Raw genomic sequence first — 12468 nt, forward strand, 5'->3', positions numbered from 1 at the left:
CCCCCTCACATGAAATTTCGTTAGTATGGACCATACCCAGAATCCCTCCCCCAAGAAAAAAAAAATTTTTCGTGTTCCACTGGCAGGTGGAGCTGAAAAAGCACGCAGACCACTGGTTTTATAATTTTTGAAGACGATGCCTGACTTGGTGAGTTACTGCCACTTTTCTGTACTAACTGTGTTTTTCCTGACGTCTGTTTCTAGCCTATTTTGTAGGCCGATTTCAGAGATCATCCTCATCATCAGCCTGGTTACGCCCACATCAGGGCAAAGGCCTCTCCCATACTTCTCCAACTACCATGGTCGTGTACTAATTGTGGCCATGTTGTCCCTGCAAACTTCTTAATCTCATCCGCCCACCTCACTTTCTGCCGTCCCCTGCTACGCTTCCCTTTCCTTGGAATCCAGTTCGTAACCCTTAATGACCATCGGTTATCTTCCCTCCTCAGAGTTAGGGCAGTCTAAATGTAAGTGCCACTGGGTATGTGGCACTAGTTCCGTGATGACTATGATGATGGTGACGATAACCAATGACAAAGTTGGAAGGCGATTCAATCTTGAGTTAAGGTCGATCAGATGTTGCTTCAACAAGGCTCCTGCAATAAATTATACGGTTCACACACCTCTTTCATCTCAACTTGCCCAGGAAGACATTGACTCCAACTAGACTGTGATTCGCCTTCAAACTTTTTTTTTGTGAAGAACATCGTCATAACCTAGCCCTATTGCTGCACGGTCGCCAAGTTTGGCTATGTGTCATGCCATCGCAAAAATGTAGATGACGCCAGGGGGCATTTTGACACTAACTTTAACTGCATGCATAGATTTCTATACAGCCAAGGGAAACTTGGCAATGACGTGGGATAAACATTGTATTTCTGCACCAAAAAGTGTATGTTGGCATACGTCCTATCAAAAGAGAAAGAAGAGAGGTCAGAGTAAAGTCGACTACAGTGTGCTTTGTGTGTAGTGAATTGGCCATTGCATATTTAATTGCTCCAGACGGAAACTTGACCTTCTGGCTTCTTGTTTAAAAATTATGGGCATTTACTAGGTCTAAAGAATTGCATCCCAATATATTTTGTGCGAAGTGAATTTTTTTCCCTGCCTGAGCACTATTTTCTTTGTACCCTGAATAAAAAAAAACATGTCAAAGAAAAAAAAAGTTGGCTCTTTGAAACATGTACTCTAAGGAGTGGCAGCTTCGTTGCATATTCACAAATACTAGTCTGTAAATGTGCATAGTCTAGCGTTTATTAACACGATAGTGTTAAGGGCCCCGTGTCGCAGAAAATCCGGCGTCAGTATCCAGCATCGACCGTTGTTTCTACAAAAATAATTTAGAACCACGCATACCCAACCATGCAGGCCCTCCATGTAGCGCAAGGAAGTTATTGAACTAATTGAATTTCTCAAGGTAAAATTTGTCAGAAAAATCTTAAAGTACAACTTACACAACCTACCGACATTATAGTGTCAGATTATAATTTGAATGTATGAGAAAAGATAATTCTGTTACATGGAAACTCGGAACACAAACCTCTTGCAAATCTCGGAGGTCATAAAGCGGCACGCCCGGTTCCTTGCAGCAGCTCCAGATGTCTCTCACCTGCGCTGCATCGTGACCCACGCAAGAGGCCATGTTTCTTCCAGAAAGCTGGCTTTCGTGCATAGCGTTCGCTACCAGCATTTTGCAGCAAATTGCAGTTACATAAGCTGTAGCTGCTGGGAAGCATGAGAAGCAGTCGGGGAACTTTGAGTGCTATTGTGTTCCGCTCTTAAAGGCGAAGCTTAAGCCTCTTCCAAGCTTTACAGTTTTGCTCGAGGGGCGAAGCAATGATGGCGACAGCAAGCACGCGAGGGCTGTTATGATGCGCTGCCTAAACAGCATCCCGGAGGCTACCAGGTCTCATCAGTGGTGGATCCAGCCACTCGTTTTAGGAATGTGGTTGCTCGAAGTGAGACTTGGGGGATGGGGGGCTCGCCTCTTTCTTTTTGTCTTATGGAGTAACTGCTATCACAAGACTCCCATCATAATATAAATACTGTTAATTTTGGTTGACAGTCATCCCACTCATTTGTTCTCTTCAGTTTACGACTCGTAAAGAATTCTGGGAACTATATCTTTGCGGGCGACCACCCTTCAGATGTCTCCAAATTTGCTGCGTTAGATCTCTAAATCTTAAACATTGGTTCTCGACATATTATGGGGGAAACAAACACAATACTATTATCAGAATGAGTGAGTACTCATCTTATTGCCTTAAAGGTGACATTTGCGCTGGGTGGAGTGCGAAATTATTTCCTACCAGACAGAGTGTTGCAGTTATGAAGATTATTTTGTCGCAATAAATAAAGTTCATGCAATTTCATTCAAATAATAGTTATTCTACATTTACTGTAAGACACAATAAAAATAAAAACGCTAGCTGGAATCGGTTGGCGCAGGACGGGGTAATTGCAGATCGCAGGGAGAGGCCTTCGTCCTGCAGTGTACATAAAATAGGCTGCTGCTGATTCTGATAGAGGAGGAAAATATCAGTCTAAAACCTGAAGCCGAAAGAAAGCAGAATTATACAGTGGCAAAACAACATTAATCAAGTTATGCCCATAGAACAAAGACTTGCTCACTAAAAAGAAAGCATGGTAACACATTTACACAAAAAAGTTGCAAGCGCAAAATCAGTTCAAAGTATACCTGCTATCGTGGCATAGTGACTTTGGCATTGCGCTGCTAATACAGAGGCCGCTGGATCGAATCCCGGCCACGGAAACAGCATTTCAGTGGGGGCAAGATGCATAAAAGCCCGTGTACTGTACATTGGATGCACGGAGAACTCCAGGTGGTCGAAATTAATCCAGGCCCACTACAGCATGCCTCATAATATGGTTTTGGCATGTAAAACCCTAGAGTATAATCTAATTTAATTTAAGAATTCACTGTTTCAAATTCAATGTACAGTATGTAGCAGCGACATATATATAGAACATTCATCCCACTTTACCACTTGCTATAAGCGCTACAGACTCAGCATGATGGCAGCGCAAGGAGAAAATCCCCCAAAACTTGACAAGATAATTAAAATAATGATTATACATTTGACTCATTGCAGCCCTGGGAACGAAGCGTGCATGTAATTATCCCTACATCCTGTTTGTAAAGATCGGCAGGCACCATCAATACATTCTAGGTCTCGTAGTGCATCGTGCAGGCTCCACCCACATTCGCCACGTGCGCTTGCACGCCAGGATGGCACTTTTTTTTTGTGGTGCTAGGGGGGGGGGGGGGCAGAGGTGTTGAGACCACTGTGGTGAAGGAAAACCAGACAGACGCTGGTGTCTACAAATTATATTTCTAGCCGAGCCCTCTCAATCAGGCAGAAGCCTGACTCCGCCAATTCCACTGCTCACGCACCTTCAGCGTGCTGGTGTGTCCTCGTCTTTTGTGACTGGACCATTGTGGCTCGTAGTGGTGTGTTACAGGGTCCCTCTTCTAGCGAGGAAGCCGTGAGCTGTCTGAAAGGCAAAGTGCAGATGGCGGTAGTGCAAAACGCACGCGGTGTGTAGGACTGGCCTGGTCGGGAGGGAATGCAGAAGTGGCTTAAGCGTCAGAGTCCAAGTGGGCAAGCTTCAGACGGTTGCGGAGGCCTTATCTTCCCGACCGTTGATGAGCAATAGAAAGTGTTTAGGTGCATGCTTGAGTACATTGAACGGACCCTCATACGGGGGCCGTAGGGCAGGACGCACAGCGTCTTGGCGCTCAAGGACGTACGTGCAGTTCTCAAGGCCAAGGTTGACGCATATATGCCACAAAAAAACATCGTTGGGGGGGGGACGACAGTATGTATAGCGCTGCGTAGACGGTAGGTGTAGTCAGAAACGTCAGCAGGTACGGTGGGCGAGTCGTCGAAGAATTCGTCACAGACTCGTAGAGTAGTGCCAAACGTAAGCTCGGCGGCGCTGGTGGAAGAGTCACCGCGTAGAGCGGTGCGGATGCCAAGCATAACAAAAGGAAGGCGCTCGATCCTTGATGAAGGAAAAGTCAAAGCCATGAGTGAAGCCTTCAGTTGGCGGTGAAAACGTTCAATGATACCATTGGTTATCGGGTGGTATGAGGAGTCTTGATGTAATTGACGCCGAGTAGCCGAGATTGATTGGTGAACAATGTTGAGTCGAACTGACGACCACGGTCACTTGTAATGGTGGAAGGGACACTGTAGTGGCTAATCCAGAATGTGATAAGTGCTCAAGCTATCGACTCCGCCATTATGTTCAGGAAGGGCATCGCTTCAGGCCATCTGGTGAACCTACCAGTGCAGGTTTACAGGTAGCGATGAGGTGGGTCAGCAATATTGACTGCAGATGGCTGAAGCAGGCATCCGGAGACGGAATGTGCCAAGAGGAGTCGCAGTGTGGTGATGCACTTTAGACTGTTGGCAGTTGTGGCACGCGCATGACCAGCGACAAACATTTACGTTGGTACTGAGCCACACATAACAAGAAGTGACGAGTCGCTGTGTTGCGCGGATGTTAGGATGAGCTAAAGAATGTAGGGCATCAAAGACGGTCCATGGCACGTAAAGACGAGGACGTCTGGCCGACATATCACACACTAGGGGCACTTTGTAGAGAGGAAGCAAGGTATCTTCAAACACCAGTGGTACGCTCGTGCAAAGCAGCTGGAGCTCGGCGTTGACACTCGGGGCGGTAGCCATGGCTGTGAAGTCGATGACCGGTCGGCCGTGGTCCGTTGCATGGATGAAGGCGCGAGAAAGTGCATAGGCAACGGCGTTCGATTTTCCGCTGGCGTGACGAATGTCGCTGATGAAATCAGAAACGTAGGCGAGCTGCCTGATTTCGTGGGGAGTGTAGAAGGTGCTGCTGGAAGTTAGGGCGGCAGTCAGTAGAAGGAGCGTCCCTCGAGAAAATGTTGGAAGTGCTTCACAGCCAAATAGATGGCGAGCAGCTCTCGGTCGAATGTGCTGTAGCGGTGCAAGCTTCTTGGAAAAGAAGGCGATGGGCTACCAAACACCAGCAATGAACTGCTGCAAGACTGCACGACAGCGGTGTCTGATGCATCAACCATGACAGATGTTAGGGCATCGCATTTGGGGTGGATGAGGAGGATCGCACTGCCAACGGCTTCTTTGACGCCTTTAAATGCGCAATCAGCGGTGTCGTTCCAGGCCACGGAAGTATTTGGCGTCTTGAGGCCCGAGAGAAGGTCGTGTAGAGGCTGCATCATATTGGCAGAGCGAGGAATGAAGCAACGGCAATAGTTTGCGTAGTTGCCTAGTGGCTGAGGAAACTCACGGATAGCTGTAACGCAGGTCGAGAGTGGACGAATGTCGTGTGCGTTGACGTGATCGAAGAAATCCAACTCGGTAATGACAAGATTAGACTTGTTGAGTCCTGCGAGAACTTGACGTAAATGGAGCTTATGAGCTCCAGCAATGGTGCTGTAGGCGAGGATGTGGCCAAGATAGGCAAAGCAGCACGTCAATCCACGTAATACTTGGTCAACGAAACACTGAAAGGCCTGGGCTGCTTTACGAAGACCGAAAGGTATTTGAACTGGCCAAAGGGTGTTATAATGGTGGTCTTGGGAATATCTGAGGGTCCCACAGGAATCTGATGGTAGGCTTTCACCAGGTCGACTTTGCTAAAAATGGTGTAGCCGTGCAATGCCGATGTAAAGTCCTGAATGTGAGGTATTGGGTACTGATCCTGGACAGTGGCCTTGTTGAGAGCACGGTAATCGCCACAGTGGCATCAGTCACCGGTCTTCTTAGGCAACATATGGAGTGGCAAGGCCCAAGGACTGTAGGAGGGACGAATGAAGCCAAGGTCAAGCATGTCTTCAAACTCTTTGGTGATAGCTAGTCATCCGGCGCGAGGCAACGAGCCCACGGGAGGGCCAGTTGTGATGATACGATGCGTCATGCTGTGAGCAACTGAGGACTGAAAGGAGGGGGTCGGAAGACATCGAGAAACTCGGCTAAGATGGCTCACCAAGGGTCCGGAATGGCTATGTGCACCTGGAGAAGCCGAAGCGGTGGAGCACGACAAGAGGCTTCTTGGACGGTCAAGCTCGTCCCGTAGTTCAAGATGCAGCTGTGCCGCATGTCGACAACGAGCTTGTAGTACCAACGAAAGTTGGCTCCGATGATGAGCTGGTGCACGGCCATGATGACAAAGGTCGAGCGAAAGGTACGTCTGAGGCCGATGTCAAGAGTCACCAACTGTTGTTCGTAGGTCCGGATGGTCGATCCGTTGAACGTGGTGAGAGGAGGCAAGTCGGGAGGATGGCGGCGCTCAGCCGATGTGGGAGGAAGGGCGCAAATGTCGGCGCCACTGTCGACGAGATAGCAGACTTTGGTGACGCGGGTGGTGTCACGAAAAAGGCGACAGGATCTGGGGTTGGGAACAGCGGTCGCTGTCAGTGTTCGGCCCAACCCTTTCCCACGTAGGAGCATGGCTAGCGGCACTGGTTTGTGCAAGAGCCGTAGCGACGGTGGTACCAGCAAAGCGTAACGGGAGGAAGAGAACGGCATCCGAGTGTCCGGGGCTGAGGCGGCGAAGTCCTGACGAGAGAGAGAGAAAAAAAAACGTTTATTTTTACGCCAGCGTCCGGCGCTCGCCTCTGGTCGGTCAGCTACCAGTCCTCACCCAGCACGTCTCTGACGTGCTGGATAAGCACCGACAGGAGAATGTTAGTTGCATGGAGTGGTGAAGTGAGCCAGTCCATCCATGACTGTGGCTGGATGTTAGTGGGAATAGTGGAGAGGGCTGACTGTAGTTTGGGTTGAGTGTGAGGGCAATGACATAGGCAATGCTCTAGGGACGGATATTCCATGCAGTTCGGACATTTTAGTGGCCCAGGTAGGCCTTGAATATAGTGACGGAAAAGAGGAGTCGCTATTGAGTTTGAAGTCTTCCGAAAATAGCGCTGTCTTCTCGTGAGAGGCTAGCAGGAGGGGTAATAAAGGTGACGGCATTGGCGCGAAGTTGCTTTAGAAGTGATGTGCGCTCCTTGTGCAAAGTCTTTCTGTGTTCCCTTGGGTTAAATTTGGGTGGCCATAGGCACGGAGGACCCGGAAAACTAACTACGTGGGTGAGCTCATGAGCTCGGGCCTTGGTGCCCAGGTATCCACTGCAAGGTAACGCAGAGCGAAAGGTGTGCGTCCAAGTGACATTGAAGTAGGCTGTGTATATGCTCAGGTAGCCAGTTGTCGCGAAACATGCTGTGCGTCTTGGCTATCGGTGCGAATAAAGATGCGTTGGGTAGAATGACGATCGAGGCCAGGTGACTGCTTCGAGAATAGCAAGGGCCTCCACGTTGGATGGGTCGGGGACTCTTATGTGTGCGTTTACATGCTTGTAGCCAGGGCCGACTATACTGCAGTTAGACATCTACCCTCCGAGTGACTAGCGTTTGTACAGTAATACGTAGTGTCTGGTAGTGGGTTTTCCCCCTATTTACTCGTTTGACTAACTGGGAGCCGCGAGTTTCGTGTTTGTGTGGCTGCATTTGTGGTATGGGTACGACCGTTAATCTGGGTTGCGAGACCCATGGTGGTGAATACAGCGGTAGAAAAGGGGGTAGGGCACCTGTCTAGTATCCTTGATGTTCGAGCAATTTGCGCGCTTGGGATGTTTGAACCCTTTGAATTTGCGCTTGTCTGAAAATTGTAATGCGTTCGTCAAGTGTGTTAAAAAGCCCAGTGGCGGCCACAAGGTCATTTGCGGCAAATCGAGGTACTCGTAAGGCTTCCCATCACCGAGAAGGCGATGGGACCGGCGAGGTACCGGCCCTATGGCGATGCCGGCTGTGCGGGCTCGCGCAAAATGAGCTGTTGGCCGTGACCGTCCGATCTGTCTAACAGTGTTACCGACTTTACATTTTATTTTGTGCGCGAATATTAATTAACACGTTTAGGCGCGGTGGAATTAAGTGGCATGCCTCCCACCCCCATGCCCACACATTTCTACAGCGCTGCCAAGTCAAGCTTGACACTTGACAGTTATTCGGCGGTCAACATTTTGCTGCCCTTTTCACTCCTTTTGGATGGCGGTAGTTATCGGCATCTCCTGGCGTGTGAAGGCCAATTTTCTCATTGATTATGTGCCTGCGCGATTAACTCGAGATGCGTTCAGTTGTCGCCAACTATTGCAACGGTCACGGGTATCGCTGTTGCTTCGTTGGTTCAACCTTCTTAGTTTAGACTCATCCAAGGACCAGGAAAGGGATTCAGTCATCTGGTCTGTATGCTCGTGGAACGAGTTGCGGCCGGAGAAAACGCCAGTTGCGTTAAAATTTTCCTTCTGCTTCATCATTTCCTCGAGTGACGGCTCGCCACGACGCTGGCAGATCCCCGGAACCATATACCCGCGATATGGGTTAGATAAGGTGGAAAATAAAATAATGCGAGACAGCGTCCATCATCAAACCCTGCAATTAAAGCCATAAGCAATATGACTGTCACCTGTTGCCTCATCTGGCTTTTCCCTAACTGTACAGCACTTTTCGTGCAAAATTGGCAAGTGGAAACAAGAGTCGCAAGGTGTTGAGAAATTAAGTGATCGACTAAGGCAGAGAGCCAAGGCAACAGCCAAACAGGAAGGAAAAGCGAAAAATAACAAATTTAACCGTTGTTTATGAAAATATTTATGGATCAGCATCTTTTTACTTAAAAAAGTAAAAAGGTAAGGAAAACGCGGCCGGAAGTAGAGAACAATTCCGTGTGTTTTTCATGACGCTTCTACAGTTATCAGTCGAACCGCCTGATGTAGCCACTTCTCTGCTGTGCTTATGTGGGTGTTTTTATAACCTTCCGTGATGGACGCAGTACGTCTAGAACCGCAGCGTTCTGCGCTCTACGCGGTTGTACCACGCATCGTTACTCAACTTCCCAAATAACAGTACCAGTCGGTTTTGGCCCTTGGTAGAGCAGTAAACAAGGGATCCAAAACAACTGTGATTGTTCCGCAAATATATATTTCTCTATAATTCTTCCAGAGCTAAATAAAAAAAAACGCTACTATAGTAGGATATAACTTAAGTCTGCAATGAAGCCCAGCCCACGCCCTCATAACCACCAGCCAATGTTCCTCCGCGAGGCTGCAAATAATTCGTACTTCAAACTTTTCTTGTTACCCAAGTAATGCGGTAACCACAAAAATAAAATTATTAGCGCGTAATTTTATACGTTTTTTTTCGCCTATTATAGTGGAATGGCGAAAGCCTAATTCCTTATTGAACTGAAATGAAATGGTTGCTTCGCTGCAACTATTTCTAGGAAGTTTCTGGAACTAATATTTAGGAAGTTACGATAACAGCCTCTGAACAAAAACAACCTGTGGCTGTTAGTAACGTCGCCAACCTGATATGAAAAATAATTCGGGAGAATTGATGAAAACGGGTCGCAAATGGAAGAGGGATACATCATAAAGCTTCAGGAAGGTCAGGATAGTAAGTTGCTTAAATGTAGATTCAAGCGGAATAATTCCAGACTCCAAATAAAGTACATTGTTATCCACGAAACTTGGCAGCCCAAGCCAGAGGCGTAGCGCTTGTTTTTCAAGAAATATTAAAAGTCGTAGTTTGGATGCTGCACATCCTGAAAAAAGAACACAGCCAAATTCGAGAATGGGGCGGACGTAAACTTTACAAATCATAAGCAACGTAGCTCTACGCATCCCTGTGTTTTTATTACTGAACCGGCGCAACAATGCCATTGCACGTTCCCCCTTTCTAGCATTTGATTCGATTTGTTGCTGCCAGTTTAGCTTACCATGATAACTCATCCCTAAGTGCTTCAAGGCTGCAACTTGCGGTATCAATTAATTTCGGTAATGAGGAGAAATAAAAACGGGATTTGACAATGGAAACACAAGTAACGAGCATTTCTTGACGTTAAGCGAAAAGGTCAGTACGTCCAGCCAGGACTCTAGTTCAGATAAATATGATTGCAAACTTTGGTATAACGCAATGTATATCCTGTGATGTGGATAAAAATGCAATGTCATGAGCATAGAGATAGAGTTGCACATCCTGATGAGCTGGGACAGAAGATAACACAATATTAGACAAAAGTGGTGAAAGAACTGATCCCTGGGGTACGCCTCTCATATGTTTATAGGTACCCGATGTCACCCCATCCTTGACACAAAAGAATTCTCTACCCGAAAGGAACCCTTGTATCCAGGCCACTAAATAATCTGGAACAGCACGTCTTACTAACCTAGAAATTAAAATTCCATGTTCGACACTGTCATATGCTTAAGCAATATCTGAAGTTACCTATGCTTATACGTCTCCTGATAGTCCGGCGAGTCGAATGCTGCTTTCTAAATGAACGTGAGCTGACCATATGAAACGTTGAGGCCTAAATCCTATTTGTCTAGAGCTCAGAATGCCCTGAAAAGTGAAGTGATTGAGCGGGACATGGATTAGTTTTTCTACAGTTGTGACTAGATTCGAAGTAAGGGCAATATCCAAATGTTGTCCAAGATTTATCCGGGCTTTTAATTTTTAGTAGCACGATTTTTGCAATTTTCCAAGAGGTTGGGATCCATGTATATTGTAGTGAACATTGTCATTTTTTAGACGTGTTGGTAAACTGACTTGGAAAGCATATTTAGCACCAGCGAACAAGGAGAGGGGAGACGACACCACAATGCGCACTGTGGTGTTGTCTCCCTTTTGTCCTTGTTCGCTGGCGCTAAATATGTTTTCCAAATCGTGAGCAGTTAACTACATTCAAGAGTGCATTTGGGAAAGCGTTAAACAATAATTTAATCATAGCAGTTATGATACCGTGTGGTCCAGGAGCCGATTGATGTGTTGTTAAGATGACATCGGATAATTCTGACATGGAAACTTTTATATAACTCAGATGTCGAACTTTTAAACCTACTAGGTCTGAGACACTGTGAAGAAAAGCGTGCTTCAAGCCCTTTCGCGATCTTATTTAGGGAACGCGCCACTTCTTTGGGGGATAGCATAGCAGAACAGGACCATATAGACTGTTGAACATATTTTTTGTTTCGTAAAAACCTAAATAGTGCCGATCTTCTTTCTGGTTTCGACAAAGTTGAATGTAGCGCATTTTTTTGTTCGTCTTTAGCTATCGCCGCCGTTCTTTTGAACACAGCTGCGCAGAATCTATAGTTCAACCAATGTTTCGGTGAATTATTATGTTGGCGACCTTTCCACGCTGCTTTTTTTTCTTCGTATATAATCCCGTGTGCAAGCCTCATTCCACCAAGATGAGATTGGCAGCGAGCTGCCAGACTTAACCGCAATCTCAGCGGGCTGAATAGCAGAATTTAAAAGCGATACCACAGAGTCAGCGCTCCGTGGCTCATCACAAGTGGTCAGCGCTGATAAACCTGCATTTATAGCAGATTTATACGCTTTATAATTAATGAGGCGTCCTTGCCATACAATAGGAGCCTGACGTGAAGCAAAATTTCAAACGTAATGGGTAAGTGATCGCTACTTGTTCCATTGTCAAAGGTGTTCCAAGATGAAATAAACATATGAGCTGACGAGAAAGGCAGGTCTAATGAAGAAGAGAACGGCCCACGTAGAAAAGTAATTCGACCTGAATTATGACGTCGAAAATTGTCATGTATCCAAACCAGTACTCGGGAACTCGGCTTCTTCTTGATTTGCTACTAGAGGGATTGACCCGTGTAACTATAGTCGGCTTGTTCTTGATGTTCTCGTTCCCAATTACCAAGCAATGACATTTACCCCCTAAGGCGGACAGGCCAAGATGTTGGCGGTTCAAAAATGATTTTAAATTGAGTAACTTGCGAATCAAAATGAGACTGAGAAAATTAATGCATCGGTGCACACAGTTACCAGAGAGCCTTAAAAAAAAGAAAAGAAAAACGAAGTTGGATCGAGAGAGAGGAATCTTCAGTTAATTAAATTGATAAACAATTGAGGTCAGATCGAATGCGCAAGAAAAAAGAAAACCAGCGGGAAAGAAAAATGGCATAAATATTTCTCCTTACGCCTCGCGATTATTTATTCTTGCCTCTCCCGGCACACAAATGCGTGTGCGTGCGTGCACATACACGCGCACAAACAAATTTCGTCACTTGACCCCCTTGACCTTACACACAAGCGCACGCACACATAAAGAAAGCTATGTTGAACAAAATATTATTTTTGGACAAATTTTGCAAGGTTGCCAAAACTGCTTTTGTAACAGTGCTGCAACGAATAAAAAAATGGCTCCACGATCTATTTACATTTACTTTTGCAGCCATCATTTACGTCTGTAAAAGAGATTTCGTATTTTTCTTGCGGATCGAACTCAAAAAAACATAACAGAACTTGTGCATGTGTAAAAAGCTTGAATTTAGTATTGTCTACGACATTTCCTGTCTTGTTAGAAACACGCCATATTTAGAACACCTGCGCACTTTGTTCTTATTAACATGTGAATATTT

General features: G+C 46.3%; 1 protein-coding gene across 2 annotated transcripts in view; it reads left to right on the forward strand.

The window, feature by feature from the left end:
• LOC135915318 (uncharacterized) overlaps window positions 1-12468 on the forward strand; it is a 78121-nt gene that overhangs the window by 38453 nt on the left and 27200 nt on the right. Inside the window, exon 1 of one of the 2 annotated variants that reach the window (XM_070532339.1) lies at window positions 115-148. The exons of the other annotated variant lie outside the window; for it this stretch is intronic. The gene's annotated coding sequence lies outside the window, so the exon portion shown is untranslated. Of the gene's footprint in view, window positions 1-114; window positions 149-12468 lie in introns of those variants that run through there. 2 annotated transcript variants of the gene reach the window in all.

The sequence above is a fragment of the Dermacentor albipictus genome, chromosome 1 (genome assembly GCF_038994185.2).
Source record: "Dermacentor albipictus isolate Rhodes 1998 colony chromosome 1, USDA_Dalb.pri_finalv2, whole genome shotgun sequence".
Classification (NCBI taxonomy): domain Eukaryota; kingdom Metazoa; phylum Arthropoda; class Arachnida; order Ixodida; family Ixodidae; genus Dermacentor; species Dermacentor albipictus.